General features: G+C 37.2%; 1 protein-coding gene across 2 annotated transcripts in view; it reads left to right on the top strand.

The window, feature by feature from the left end:
• Window positions 1-13397, top strand: part of DMD (dystrophin) — a 978378-nt gene that overhangs the window by 824163 nt on the left and 140818 nt on the right. The gene's annotated exons all lie outside the window — the stretch shown is intronic.

Here is a 13397-nt window from a genome sequence, read left to right as displayed (position 1 = left end):
AAGTGTGTAACAATAAACAGGAATAGTTATCATCCACAGACATGACAGCAGGAAAACTAGTAAAACCTTACTAAATTTATGATGTGTGTGACGAATTTCACTTTGCTGGAAATTGCAAATGCTTTAACCATTTTTTGTAAAGGTGGTGCATTCCTTTTGAGAGTTTTGTTATTCCCTTTTGACTTCCTTTACTCTGAAATTTTGTCTTCTATGAAGATGTTTTGAAGAACCATGCAGAAGAACAGCAGTTTACCCTACTTTATATTCTCATTACAATATGCATATTTAGATTTCTTCCAATGTATTTTTTTGTTTCTCATAAATGCATGTGAGTTGTAAGTGTGGGGTTATAAAAGCTGAGTTATGCTGTTTATATGTGAAAAGTAAAGCACCTGAAATTTATCAAAAGTAAGAAAATGTGTTACAGGTGCATCTTGAATTTAGCACTCTCTTGTACAACCTTTGCATATGCAATATATTCTGTAAGATCTCCCATTTATCTATTTGATGGATAAATGATGGGAAAAGAATGGGCATATTAGTTGATATATGTAAGTCTCATTTCCTTATAAAGGAAGACTTGAACAATTTACTTCCACCTGTCAGCAGTTATAGATTATGTTTGGCAGCACACATCCATCTGACTCATACCAGACTATATTTAGGATACAGAGGAAAACAGAGTTTATGATACTGTTGAGAATATATTCACTGGAAACCAACATCCACTAGTTCTGTTGGCTTTTAGTCAAGTAGTTTTAGCTAAATCATCCGGTTTGTAGCTTTTTAACTTATTTACCAACCACCACTGAAGCTGTATTCTTTAGTGTTCGTGATCTGTAATACCTGATTATCTCAAAACCATTATTTGAAATAATTTCTGTAGAAGTCCCTTTGACAAGGAGTGTGGAAGTTACATTTGATGAACTGAAGTTCTGAGTTTCAGTCCTATACAGAGGTGTAGACTACAGGAGTTAGAAGATTTTACCTTAGATTCCAAAATTGCACAGATAGCTTTGGGTGTTTTCTTCTATAAATTGGAAGAATATGGCCTGCCTTTTTCCAACACCTTTTTAGGTGTATGACCTGATTCCAATCAGCTGTGTTTAGGCTGCTCATTATGAAAAATTAGGGTTGTCCGAGGTAAGAATTTCTGAGGGGATGTAGCTGGGAAGTGCACAAGGTTAGCAGCAGTCAGACTAGTGAAAGCAAACAAGGACAAAACAAAAATGAACCTTGCAATTATAAGTCAATTCCCAGTCCCAGCTTCCACTCCACAGCCCTTTTCCATCCCAAGTGTTGTCAGCTGTCAGAGCTCACCATTTGCAGGTCGGATTTTGCTAGGGCAGTAGGAGAGGACAGGAGTAGGGTGGGTCAGGCAGGGTGCAGTGTCAGCTGGCTGGGGGCAGCAGCAGGGTGCTGGATCTTTGCCATCTTTGGATGGATCTTTGTTTGTGGCTGTGCTCCATCCCCTGGAGGGGAAGCGCTGCTGACACAGATCCGCTGCCCCGCCCGGCTCGAAGCGAGGTCGGAGCAGATGGACAAGGTTTGCTTTGAATGTGGAACACGTTTGTCACAGAGAGAGCGTTCACTGAATTTAAGGGCTGCCCAGTAAAGGCTCTCTAATGTGATTTTCAGAGGCTTGTAACTCAATGAAACCTTAATGAATACCCTTGGATTGAAAGCAATATAAAGCCCCTTAGATTCCAAGTACCAGTGCCAAAGTATTGTTAAAGGTTTTTAGAGGGAGAATGTAAAACTGGCAAAACATATTTCTCTTTCTTCCCATTTTCACTAATCCCTTCTTCTGAAATGATGTGATATTTTTTACAAGAAACTTCATTTGAAGTGATTAAAAGCCCAAGGAAAAGAAATAATACGCACATTTCCAGTGCAGAAGGTTAATGTTAGCCTTTTTTATTTCTCTGTTCAGTCATTTTGTGTCTTTCTGACATATCAATTATATCACTGCAGATAGTTTTATGTCAGGCCATCTACTTTCAGGTTATAGAAAGCTTTTGCACTCTTTAATCTAGGTAGTATTTTGTGCTGTATTTTTTATATCTTTTTGCTTCAGTGAAGCTAAGTAGGATTTTTTTGCTGTTTTAGAAGTACTGTTAATAATAGTGTTTAAAATACTAAAAATGTCAGTGGCATTAAGTTCTGACACAGATTTGAAAGCAGCCTTTATGGAAGATTATGTGTGTCATTTAAAAAATATTTTCACAAGATGCTCTCTGAAGTTGCCACTGTAGTTTTGAACACGGTTAGAGTAAAGCTGAATGTTGTACCCTTGTATAGAAAAACTATGATCAGTATGGAAGTGATGTAATGGTATATTTGCTGTAGAGGAGGGCACTTTATAATTAAAATGGCTCAAATCCTGTTATATGTTGTGTGTGCAAAATCTTCTATAAGGCCCTTCCTAATTTGGATTCACCCAGCACAACACAGGCAGAAGGTGTTATTTCAAGATGCTTATCCTGTGGCTCATCTCAGCTTTTCAATTCTTGTGCTTGTTGTTAGTTTATAAAACACTGATACTGGAATAAACTTTAGAAACAGACAGAATATATTGGTTACAGAATAATATTCAATTATAGTATGAATTACAATTCTTTACCAGACCTTACAATTTCAGGTTTTATTAGTATACATTTTTTATTTCTTTTGTACCTGGAAAGATCAACATCCATTTCCTGTATGTGGAAATGAATTCTTTAGGGTATGAGATTGTGGTGGGAGCTTCAAGTATGGAGGTTGAAGACTCAGTTAGTTTTTCTCTTCCATTTTCTCAGGTGTTCAAAGTTGTTCCTCTACCATAGTTCAGTTTGTTTTAAACAAAAATTAATTAACATCAATCAATCCAGAAAAATATTCCTAAGGTTGCATCTGTTGGTAGCATATTCAATTTGTTGTATGTTTTCACTTTCATTCCTCTGATTTCTCATACCATCCTCAAGTGTTTTGTGTCTTTCCTTTCAGGACTCTCATTTATGACTCTTCCATCTATAAAAGCCCTCAGTTCTGTCCTAATTCATTAGCTGGCACATAGCTGATAATAGTGTTCTTTCAGTGTAGTGGTTTTTTGGGGTATTCAGAAGAAATAGAAGATTGTGTCTTCCATGAAATGGCTTTGTGCTTTTTGTATATCCAAGTATTACAGTTCCTTATCTCAAAACATCACATTTCAAATCCTGAGTTGATTTTTGCCAGCAAGAAAACGAAGATAACTGAATTTGGGTTGCACATCAGTTGTCATAGCTACCTGCAATATATCCCTGAATCTGCCTAGGTTTACCTCTAATGAGAAAGGGGTTACATTTTTCTCATAAAGCCTCCATAACTTTATTCAGCTGTGAATGACCTGTGAAATACTGCCAGACTGGTATGGTCTGTTGCAGAAATGGAGCGAGCTTCTTCTTTTACAAAGTCAGGATCTAGTCCTTTTTTCTTCCCCAGTGGATAGGAGGTCAGCTCCCATCAAACAAAGTTGCAGAAAGACAGAGGCAAATCCAGTTTTATGATCACCACATTTCTGTCTCAACACTGTGCCCCCACATGTCAGTCTGTGCTCAGGAATTCCCATGGCTGATGGGATAAGCCTGTGATGTTTAACAGTGCCAGGTCGTGCTGATTATTTCAGCTTTGCCAATGACACTCTCTCTATTTTTTTCCAAGTTATTTTAACCACCTTGTGCATGATTTTACATGTTTTCAGGTGTGTTTAAGGATCAGAACTACATTTATAAAAAATAGATGAATTATAATCACATTCTTTTGAGTTGGTGTAAATTTTAGTTTTATTGATAGTTTTTAATTTTAGTTTAATGTGGTTATGATAGATCAAAAGTCTGTCTTTTGAAAAGGGGCTAGAAAAACAATCTTTACTTCATGTAAATGTGTGTTAATAAGTATTTATCCTTATAGAGGCCAAGGCCCCTGAATCAGATAATAGTGCCCTTGTGATGTGAGCTCCACCACAGTGTTGGACACAAACTATGATCTTGTACCATTCAGGGTGTTCATTGAAAGCAGGGTTACCATTGATGTTGTAAAATCTGCTTCTGTTAGTCTGTGAACTGTGGCAGAAAACAAATCCAGGCTGTTTAAGGTAACATTTAGGTGCTGCTGTGGGTGCTAACACTGTGATGTGAGAGCCACCCTTGCAGACTTTACACTGGTATGCTGGAACTGAAGTCCCCGTGGACTGCTGGCTTTTTCTGCTCTGCCATCCTTCCCAGCTGCTATCCCTGCTGAGCTCAGATATCCTCAGCTGACCCAGCAGCAACCTTTGTGCCTTTTTCTTCCAGAAAAAATCCCAAACACCTCTATTGTACAATTTATTGAAGATCACCCTAGGAAAGATGTAAAAGCTGAAAGAATAAAATGCCTGATTTGCTGTCTTTAGGAAGCTAATCAATTCTTAAATCTTTAGACAGGAGATCCCACTAGTTCCTGATCCTTCTAGCACTTTGGAGGGATAGTCCCAAAAAGATGTAGTCACAGTAGATGTACACAAAGTAGATTTCTTGAGCTCTTGTATGATATTAATTACATGATTGGTATATTCACACAGCCTAGAGATAATGTATTTCACTGTCTTGCTTATATTCAGATAGGCTCTAACTTGCCAGAGATTTTATTTTTTTTTTCCTGAATGAGAATATAACTAACAGATGTTTGTTTTTGGCTCCATTTCTACATTCTTTGAAAGCTGGAGAATTAAATTGCTGACATTCAGACAACACTAATTCATATATCCAGGGAGCCTAATTTGCCATCCCTGAGATTCTGATTCCTGGTGTTCATGGATTTAAAAACCATTTCAATGACACAATACAAGAATAGGCTAGGGAGTTTCAATAGTATGCTCCTGCTAAACATAATCACATTTTAAAAACATCTGTGTCATTACTGGCGTGATTCATCTCTAAGCTGTATACAGCTGTGTTTGCAGTTTCAATTAACAGTCCTCTAATTTCATATCCATCTCATGTTGCTAATTTAGTTAATTTATTCATAATTAAGAGTATTCTATTTTCTACGAAGGTTTGTTGAGCTTAGTGCCATATTAAAAAAAACCAAAAAACCCTAAGGCCGAGGCATTTTTATTCTTACAATAGTCACATCAGAACAAAAATGTCATTAATGTACCTAAAGGGGAAAACATGATACAAGGGACATATTTTTCTTTCCTCAATCTGGAGTGAGAAGCCTTTGTAAGGTATTGGCTTTGTGTTTGAAAGCAAAGGACACTATGAATGTGCTCTTTTTCCTCTTTTTTGCCCTTCTCCCTTTTGGCCAAAATTCAATGTAATTCTCTGGTTGAAACTAATACAGTTGGTTTTAATACGTAAAAACCCCGATACCTCTAAAAAGGGTGTTACAAGAGGAGCTATGTGGCAGACATGAACCGTCCTACTGCATGCAGTTTTGTTCTCTAACATTTATATTTTAGATTACAAGGTATTTAAAAGGACCCATGTGATTAAGAACTGTGAGATAACTTTGAAAAATTAAGCTTGAGACACACACAGGTAGAAGATAAATACTGTCTCAGTATTTATCAAAAGAAGTGTTTGCGTTTTTAGAAATGTTTTTTGGATATCAGTACAAGAATATTGTGTGAAAAATGGGTTAGAAATCCTAGAAACAAATCTTCTGCTGTTGTCCCCAGTCTAATGGTGTTCTACAATTTTTCCAGGATTGGTTACAACTCTCCAGTTCTGTGTAAATCCAGAGATACTGCCTTCTCTGTTATCTTCACAAGCCCTACAGGGATACTTATTCCAGGAAGTGTCTACAGTATTAAAGGAGTTGTATGTATAAATGGCTGTCATTAAAAAATAAAAAAATAGAAAAGTAAAATAGTAAAAAATCCCTTCTCTTTAGCATGAAGGGTGTTTTGATATTTGTGTGTTAGTGATGGGGTGAGCAGAGCACTGAAAGTTCAGCAGCCCTTTTTGGAAAAAGAAAAGAGGGAGAAATACAGGACAGTCTTCTTCCTTCAAAAAAAGTAAATTGTTGTTCGAAATAAGTATTGCTATAATTTGAAGTAAACAGAAGGAAGTTGCATGAAAACATTGAAATTATGTGATCAATATGTCTCAAGCAGAGCTGCAGGTTTTTAATCACACCTGCTGAATCCTTTATAGCTGAAAATCACAGTTGTCTGTTGCATTTTCCTTTAATCTTCCCCTGCCTACAATCTCCTTGATGCTCTTTTTAGTTTCTCTTATTGCTCTTTTTCCTCCTTGAAGCTTCCTTTCTTCCTCTTCATACAAGCTTCCTTTGTCTGTCATACCATCTATAATCATACCACTATTTAGTAAAAAAAGGCTAGGAAGAAAATCATTAAACAAATAAATAGAGAACACAGCTAGAAAATTTATAATCTGAAATTAGAAGAAAATAGAGGGATAGAGAGAGGAAAAGTGCAGTGTAAGATGAGGTAGACTTTTAGTCTTGGCAGTTGTATGAATCACAACCTTTTCTTTTCCCAAGACATATCCTAATATCAAAGTTAGTGAGAGATGCAGCCATGGTCTAAGCAGACCTCTAAAGGTCCTCCAAGCAAACAGTCTCATAATTTTATTTTCTTCTACTTGTCAACTATTAATGCTAAAATGCAATATTCGGAGGACAATAAAAGTTTGAACCATTTCAACCTTTTAGCTGCACACTTTGTGTATTTAGCAAATAGAATGACAGTTGCTTGCTGTACAAATTCCAGGCTTCCCCACCTTTTTCTGATTAAAATGGTGATTAGGGTTAAAGGAGATTATAGCAATTTGCCAGCGTCCTGTACTGCTGCAAACTCAGGGTGAGAGGGTGATTCAAGTGCCTGCAGAAAGATAGATTATCACTGGTTGCTCAATTTCCAAGCTTCTGTGGACTTCTACTCTCTTTGTTGTTCGTGTAGATTCTCCAGATTTTACTATGCAAGAAAAGAAACACATTCATTTTTAATACACAAAACAAAAGTTAATGATTTTTTTTTTCCTTCTAAGGAGAGATGGGTCTTCAAAAGGGAGCATATAGGTCTTTCAAATTTTATTTTATTGATATCATACTCTGGATATGTGTTGCTTTTTCATTTCCTTTTTCTTATTCTACATAAAATGATAGGGCAATTGTATCTTTTAATTCAGATGCTAATTTTAACCCCTGTGGAAATCTGTAATGCTGTGTCAGTTTATATTTTAAAGAGAATTGCGTGTGATTTTCCTATTTATCTAGAGAGATGCCTGTGCCACAAGTTGGAAACAAATATTTGGACCTTGAATCATCTTCCTGCTTAAGTTTTTCAGATAAAACTTTGGGGGTTCAGTTCTAAACCCTTAATTCCATTTCATTAAACATTAGATCCCATCCGTTTTTTTTTCCCAAAAGTGAATTTTATGCATGCTGTATTATGTAAAACATGGTGCATGTTTATCTTCTGCATATTTTTGGTGACAGAGAGAAAATAAATACCTGTCATGAAAATGTTGGCACATTTTTATGTGTTTCGGCTTTGTGCCTTTAACATCAGAGGATAATTTTACTTTTTGCATGCTCTCAGAACTCCTGGGGAGGGATGTGCCTGTGCAGGGGTGACGTGGCTGCCACGAGTGCTGTGACACTGTGCTCACACTTGCTGCCCCACACAGAGTGAGCTGTGAAATGACCAGCTCCCAGTTTGACTTCTGGCCACCTGCATTGGTTTAGTCATCATTTGTTTTGCTATAGCATATGCCTGTTTTAATAGAGAAATCACTGTTATGTGCAATAAATAATAGTCCTGAACTGTATTCCAGTTAATTATTCTTCCCACCCCCTCCAAAAGTAACTCTTCAAGGACTGCTCTCTGATCTTAAGTAGTGCATTGACAGACTTCCCAGCTCCCTGAACATCTCTTTCTCTGGATCAGCCAACACTGAAATGTTTATCTTTAATTGGTAATGCAAAACAAGCGTGGGGATTTTGAGTCACTGTCACCTGGAAAATAGATCTGCATTTAACTGACCAATAAAACAAACCAGCCTCGGTCAGAGCCAGGGAAAAACAGAAAGGAAAGGGGATGGTTCAGGCTATCAGGAGACCTGAGATTTTCCAGTTATGAAAAAGCAATTTTTCCCTGTGAGAGTATTCCCACATCTGCTCGTGGATGTAAGTGCAGTAAGTGCTGTGTGCCCCACCTGTGCTGGTCCTGCTGGCTTCAATGGAAGGCACTTATGAAATCAGCAGCATTTATCTCCCTGGTTCCTGGTCACGTCAGTCTGTTCCCCTCCACTTGTGGAAAATCTTCAAAGCTTCTTGGCCTGTTACATTACACAAAAAAGTCTGTGCAGATTTGAAAACCTAGATTTGTTTCTGAGGGGGTTTTATGGGCTGTCTTCCCACTCTGAGGACTGTATAAATCCCATTAAAGCAGCAGCCTCTCAAACTATTTCAGCAGGTTTTGGTTGTGGATTTTCTCTCTTTCTTTCTTTTTTGAGTATTCTGATGCATAGGTGAACTTCTGGAATTTTAATTATATCTGTATCTGATGAGCTGCAGCAATGTAAAAGGAGTTTGGGTGCGATTTAATTTTAGATAGCAGCTTAATTAACTGTATTTGTAAAAACCAGTGCAGCTTTAATTAAATTTCTCTACGTTAATTTAGTTATTTAATTGAAAATTTGTTGGGATAGTCCTTACAATTTATAACTCTTCCTGTACAGGAATCTTAAATAACAGATCATAATAATAACTAAAAATAAAACCCAAACTGTACTTAAATTTTTGCTAGATTTCTACTGGCTTTTTGCAAACAGCAGAAAGGGGGTTTTTTCCTCCTAAATATTTATTCTGGTTCATGGATTTTGTAACAGGATTGGACATCTGAAAACTCAACCTATAAGTGGTGATTGAAGGTTTATTTTTCTCTTCTCATGTGTGTTGGGGTTCGTTTGTTTTTATCCCATGTTAGCTGTTGTCCCTTTTTCAATGCTGTATCAAGGCTGGCTGGTGCTACTACAGAGCTACCACCTGCAAGACTTTACAGGTTTGGAGTGAGTTGTGATGCACAGGGAAAGTTGTCTGAGTTGTGGGACGGCAAAATTCTGTGCTGTCAGAGATATGAGAAGGAAGGGAGAAGGTCCAGTAGTGGGAGCAGGAGTCAAGGACATTTCAGTCCTTGTGTAGCCTTCCATAGGCACCTGCACATTTGCAGCACAGGCTGTGGCTTCTCTCCAGTTCCCCACTGTGCTGGGAGAGGTGTGGAGAAACAAAGAGAGACTGGAACACTGCACATCCTTGGGGCAGGGGGTGTGCAGGTATTTAAATAAAAACTTGTACTGTGCATCTTCTCTCGTGAGATGAAGTAATGAGAAAAGCTTAATCATTTCTTTCCACAGTAAGGCTGCATTGACCTGAAGCAGGTATACATAGGTTCTAATAAACATTACATGGAAATTAGAAGCAATTTCAACCTGTGTTCCATTTCTGAATGCACGCCAATCTTTCAATAGATTACTATTTTTCAGTGACAGCACTCTGAATTTCAAATCGTATCTGCTTTCTTCGACTTGAAACTATTTCCACTGCTCTACATTCCCCTCAAAATTTAAAAATTAATTTCACTGATAGTTTGCCAAAAAGATGTTCCCTATGTTCCTTCCCAACACTTATTGCATGCATCAGTTGCATAAATGGTAACTTTATGTCCTTCTAGTGAAGCTGGATATTTTAATTGATTTTTCTTGTCTGATTCATTAGAGTTCCTTCATTTTTTATTTTCAGTAATGCACTGTCTCTAATCTGTATAAGAAAATAGAAGAGGACTTCATGTCCTTCCTGTGTCATTTCTGTCAGGTTACATATCTGAGACAGAACACACAATCCACTTGCTTGCTTCCTTTGAGGTACCTTTCTTTCTGAGTTTATTTCATACTGCCTTGTTATGGTATAACAGGTTGTTGGAAGTGAAGTTTGATTTGTATGTATTCTTTAATTGTTCAGTGAAATGAGCAGTAAGAGTGTAAATTTCCATGAAGATGTAGAGTAATACATAAATCAGTAAGTTGGGGAGGATGTTAGGCTTAGGAATTCATGAGCCATTTTTCCCAATATTAGGAAGTGCTTCTAAATGAACCAAAATAACTTGTTCACAAGAAAATCTGAAATAATGAATAACATCTTTATGATGTCAGCCTACTTGGGCAACTTATAAGATGGGTGGTGGTGCTTCTGGGACAGTTGCTGTAGCTGTAGTGTCTGCTGATGTAATGTCTGCAGACTGTTAGAGCCTTGAAATTACAAATCCACAAACGGGTGATGATTCTTCTTCATCCTAAAATTTAATGCACTTATTTTAAAGGCTGTTTGCTCTAACAAAGAGTTCATATTCTAATATTTTGTATTATCTGGTTGGTATACAACATATATATATATATATATATATAAAAGAATTGATGTCTTCTACATTCAGATTTGAGGGACTAGATTTCTTCAATACCATTCCATCAAGAAGGTTTATTGTAACTAATTTCACAGTCATGCATTATTAATTATTCTAATAAAGTCCATCTTGCAGCTCTCTTGGCTGAGTTTTGTTTAATGGCCTCCATGGCCAGGTACATTTCAGCCACAGCACCAGTTCTGGAGATGCACAGAAGGAGATGCACAGTTTAACATTTGTAAAATTTAAATGTCAACACCCTGTCATACCTCAGGAAGGTCAGGATTCAAAAGAGGCACCAAAGCTATGGCTCATTCTATAGCTCTGAAGCACAGCAGAAGTCAAAGTACTTTGCCTTTCTACCAAGTATGAAGCAGGTATTCAGTTACAATTTATTGTGATGTGTATTTTGCTTTGCCTTTAAAATAGTAAATAATATTCAAGCCTGATTACTCAATAATGTGTTTTGGGTTTACAAATTTGTACAGCCTCATGACAGGTCATAGTGTGGGAAATACAACTTTTTGAACATGACTTCCACTGTTCCTAATATTCTGTATTTAAGATATGCTGGTAACAGAAGGAAACCTGTAAATGGCTCATTCAGTCTGCATTTATGATATAAATGGTAGAATTCCTAAAGATTGTGACTAGAACATTTTGAATATAACCACTTTAGCATACTATAATATGAATCTATTAGGGAAGAAATATTAGCTGCCAGCTTAGGAGTTGGTGAATGGTTTCGCAATTAATGAGAAAATCCCACTTCTGTTGTTAAACACGAGCTTGTAAAAGTGACAGAAAACTGGCAGGCAAAATGGTTTTGGTGATGTAGGAGTTGAGATTAGTAATGCATTTTCTCAAGGGAACAATGTTTGAACAAGTCCAAGGTTTTATTTAAAACTTCTAAGATTAAGGAAAAAATAGGGCGACACTAAAATTGCGTCTTTTGTCAGCCTAACTTATCTTTGAAGTCACTCCTCACATTTCCAGTGTTATTGATTCTGTTTTGAACCATAATGCAGTCACAAGTGAATGATTATCACTCTGGATATACCTCACTTCTGTAACTTCTGTAACATAATGGGTAGTCATGACTGTACTGTAAAAGTGCACAGTCAATGCCACTGAACCTGTACTGGGTAAGAGACAGGAAAAAATGTTGGTCCTGCAGTGAATTAGTTCTCTAGAAGTGAATTTGTTTATGTCTTCTTAAGCCAGCATATTTAACCTTATGCAGTGAGATGTAAAAAACAAACACAAAAACTCCCTGCCTGTTTATTCCATCCATTTTATTCCAGAAGTCCTCCAGAGGTCTTCAGCCAGTTCAGATTTTCGCAAATTAGAAAATGGCTTGACTAGGATGATGTGAAGTTTCTGCTGGTCTTATTGAAGGAAAAACAGCTAAACTTTAATTCTGCATGACTTAGATATTATTCTGTACTTAAGCAGACCATATTTTTTGTAACATTTTCTAAGTGTAGTCAGAATTTAAGTTCTGGGAATATTTTGGAAGGAAATAGGCTGTTGTATCTTTATACTCCTTCCCATATGTTTATGTTCACATGTCAAAACAGATTTTCTGACAACAAGGGAAACAAAAACATGTTTGAGAGCTGACAAGCAGGTATATAATTTATTCTTGCAGTACTAGGCTATCACAACAGACACACAGATGGCTGTCTGGGGGGAAAAAAAACCCTGTGAAATGAATTTAAATCCAACAACTACCTCTGTATAGAATTTGAAGGATTTACCAGTTTCATGGAAAGTATTTCAGATTAACACAAACAAAAACAAAAACACAAACAAAACAAAATCAAAAACGAACAAATGAAGAAAAGTTGCCATGATTTTTATTTTGAATCAGTACAGACACCAAGCCAATTTTTCTATTTGAAAAGAAAAGTGAATTGGAGTGGGCAGAAAAGTAAATTTTTAAGAGGCCTAACCTGTAAATTGCTTTCATAATAGAGATTCAGCTTTTCAACTTTTTTCAGCTTTACTTCTGACCACACTTTTTAAGGAACACGGGGAACAACCTTGCTATGAGGCAGTGCAGGCAGTGCATTTTTGGAATCTGCGGGCTGCAGAATCATGGAATGGTTTGATTTGGAAGGGTCCTCTGAAAATCATCTCCTCCAGACCCTTTGCAGTGAGCAGGGACATCTTCCACTAGATCCAGCTGCTCAGAGCCCTGACCAACCTGAATGTTTCCAGGGATGAGGGGATGACTGCTAGGTAGGAAAGAAAGAAAACACAGAAAGAAGGACAAGAGAAAACAGGACTCCAGCTCTGAAGAATAGCTCAAAACATGCAGAATGTGATAGTATGAAGGAAAAAACAGGAGCCCAAGGAGAACCTAGTAGGAAATCAGCAGTGGTGAGGAGGAGGAGCAAAATGGGAGGAGGGAGAAGTTCTTGTTGGTATTGGGAGTCACAGCAGAAAGGATTTACCTCTAAGTGTTATATGCATTGCTTTGCAAATTTGTCTTTCAAAAGAATCTGAACTATGAAGAAATGAGTACATTTTGCTCATATGAGCCTATAAAGTTGTATTTTTCCTTTATCAAATTCTGCACTCTTAAAATAGATGATCCTGCCAGTTGTTCTCTCATACGAAGAGCGTTGACAGTACTCTTGGTTTCTCAGTTGTTGCTTTTTTTCTCCTTTTTCCTTCCTGATTGTCATGATTGTTTTCTCTTGCACAAAACAAATGCCAAATAATAAGACAGTGTAATGGTATGGGCAGCTAAACTCGAAACACACAGATAGAGTGCATTTCCTTGGGGAAATGCCATGGTCTGCAAGGACATATATTTCAAAATCAAATGCAGCCCCAGTTTCACTGTGGATGTTTTTCTCTAAAATACTTGTACGCTTGGAAAGTCAGGTTTTTGCATTCTCACTGCACCCTGGTCAGTTCACCAGCTCTTGTACAGGTTTCTCAAACTGTAGTTTGGAAAGTT

The sequence above is a fragment of the Prinia subflava genome, chromosome 3 (assembly GCF_021018805.1).
Source record: "Prinia subflava isolate CZ2003 ecotype Zambia chromosome 3, Cam_Psub_1.2, whole genome shotgun sequence".
NCBI lineage: Eukaryota > Metazoa > Chordata > Aves > Passeriformes > Cisticolidae > Prinia > Prinia subflava.
This window is presented reverse-complemented; position numbering and strand designations above follow the sequence as displayed.